The following is a 2,536-nucleotide window of genomic DNA, read 5'->3' as shown; positions in this document are numbered from 1 at the left end:
ATATGAAGCCGCATGCTTTCATAAGCATTATGTAATGTGTTTTCTATCTCGTGAATGCGCTGCACTGCATGTACAACTACAATTAATAATTTTAAGTCGACTAATTGTTTAAGCTTTTGAAAGCTGCCTTAGTCGTGTGTATACCATTTACTTTTTATATTTGTGGCCTGCTAGTTCCTTCTATGCATTATTGTTCAGGTATGTGTACACCCGGTGGATGGATGGTGGAGAGCTCGAAGGGTTCGTGTCTGCTGCTGCTCCTCTGTGGCAAGTCCATCAACCTGCGTGTGAACATATACAGTGGCAAGCAATGACCAGTGAGGATTTAGCGGCTCGGGCCCAATTCTATAATGATTCACTGAAGCTCAAAAGAGAAACAGCACCCTGTAAGTATTAGTAAATAGGGGTGTAATGATTAACCATGATTCAACTCTATCACGGTACATGCCGTTCGGTTCGGTTTTCGGTATTTTTTTTCGTTTTGGTTTTTGGTTTGGTTCTGGAAAATACATTCAACCCACTCTCAGTTACAAACAATGAAGTGCGACCATGCCAGGGTGTCGGGGAAACAAGACCCAGCATGTGATTGGCTCGCTGAGCAAGCGCCAGCCAATCAACGATTGCAATGTGGCCCTGCAAGCGCGAGCCAATCAATGATCGCTTTATGTATACACAAGTGCATATGCCACGTTGGGGATGTTTTCATCACCAAAGTGAAGTCCCCCAGCAAAACCCTTCAAGACAGGGTGAATTTATAGATTAGTGAATATAGATCTAAATCAACTGAGGAACTTGACTCAAACCCCTTACTCTGGTGGCAAGGGCATGAATTCAAGTATCCTCTTTTGGCTAGCCTAGCAAAACAGTATGTGTATTCCAGCCACATCAGTGGCCAGTGAGAGAGTATTCAGTACAGCAGGGAACATATAGTCACTGCTCAGAGGTCTTGTCTCTCACCTGACCAGGTGGATATTCTAATTTTCCTGAAGCAGAATATGAAACTAACTTAACTTTTACTTGGTCACTACCCAGGTGGACTGCATGGGGTAGTCTTAGACGTATACGACTACGTATACTAGTCTAATAGTCTATCGTTGTCAGGTAGATCACTTTAATGAATAGTATTATGACTATTATCTTTGAACTGCATTACTTTATTGTCTTTTGGCCAATGAATAACACAATAAATGTATAATATTATGATAGGCATCATTATTATTCAAAATGGAGGAAAAATGTCCCCTTTTTCTCAGCAGTTTTACTACTGAAAATAACCGAACCGAAGAGCAAAAACCGAAAGGTTTTCAAATATAGTAGTTGCACAGCCACGAAGTCATAGCCAAAACCCGAACCAGTGGAGAACGTTTACACAAGCATTTAATCAGCTACACACACGTGTGCTCCGTGCCCTGTCCACTGCCCAACTGCCTCGTGTCTACACGTGTACGTTACATCCATCTATTACCACGTGTCGCCACCTAGTGGCTAACTAGGCTATTCCAGACATGTATTACAACACTTAACAGTAGTGTTTGCATACTCGCTTTTCTTTAGTAAAATGCTTGTTTTCTTCAAATCCTTGAAATTTGTTAACATGTTATATAGGTGCCACCAAAACACTACCAGCAACGGGCAGACGTTGGAATCAACTTGTAGCTGGGGGCAATCCTAACAAGAAGAGCGTGCAAGTTGCTCACCAAAAACTACAGACCTCTTCATCTGAAGATAGCGCCATTAAGTTGCTTGGCACTGTGGTGATAATAGTGAGAAAACAACATCGGCTTCACCTTCAGAATACTGACCAAAAGCCGAGGTATTTAGTTTGACTTATAATAATAATTGTTATTATGGTATTAGTAAAGCATAACCTGCCATAATTTGTCACTGAGTTCAACTTACATCTGGAGCCTATCTTAAAAAGAATTCTCCTGTGGGTATTCCCATCTCTGGGGGATACACCTTAACGTGTACCTTATGCATCACCTGCACCCACAAAACGTTTTATGCAGCAATGTAAGGCAGTAGTCTTTTCGGATATTCATGTAAGAAGATCGCGAACTAGTTGATTAATGGTTAGGAGCCATCACTGTACAATTTACCAATATCTTTGAAATTGAACCTCTGCACCATTTTCAGTTACCACGTCCAGACTGGCATTTACGTGGACAACCAGGAGTTACAAAAAGCAGCAAGTCATCACCGTCTTCATCGACCTCTTGCTGAGAGGACGACATTCTCTGACTACGCTCTCCATCATGAAGATCGGCCGCTTCAACTGGCAGATCAGCAGCTGGTGATCAATCTGCTCAGCAATGATTCAGCTCCAGATGGAAGAGCACATGTGCACCACTGTGCATACTTCAGCACGGGGACTTTGACTGCAGACGATACTTGTAATGCTCGATCCAAGTACACCCCTACATCAGTGCGGCACAGAGTTTTGTACTTTTGGCGCTTGAAGGAAAACCAAAATATTCCCGCCTCTTTGGGTCACTATCACCTGCCCCTAAAGCAGAAGAGATCAGATGATTCTGCA

At 42.5% G+C, this 2,536-nt stretch overlaps 1 long non-coding RNA gene across 1 annotated transcript; it reads left to right on the top strand.

Annotated features, from left to right (window-relative positions):
- Positions 1-179: 179 nt before the first annotated feature.
- LOC106808238 lies at positions 180-2,199 on the top strand. Its single transcript, XR_001393757.1, has 3 exons — positions 180-386; positions 1,606-1,813; positions 2,137-2,199. It is a non-coding gene; the product is annotated as an uncharacterized LOC106808238 (long non-coding RNA).
- Positions 2,200-2,536: the final 337 nt, after the last annotated feature.

The sequence above is a fragment of the Priapulus caudatus genome, unplaced genomic scaffold (genome assembly GCF_000485595.1).
Source record: "Priapulus caudatus unplaced genomic scaffold, Priapulus_caudatus-5.0.1 Scaffold262, whole genome shotgun sequence".
Classification (NCBI taxonomy): domain Eukaryota; kingdom Metazoa; phylum Priapulida; class Priapulimorpha; order Priapulimorphida; family Priapulidae; genus Priapulus; species Priapulus caudatus.
The sequence above is the reverse complement of the archived record's forward strand: the minus strand, read 5'-3'. Positions and strand labels throughout refer to the sequence as shown.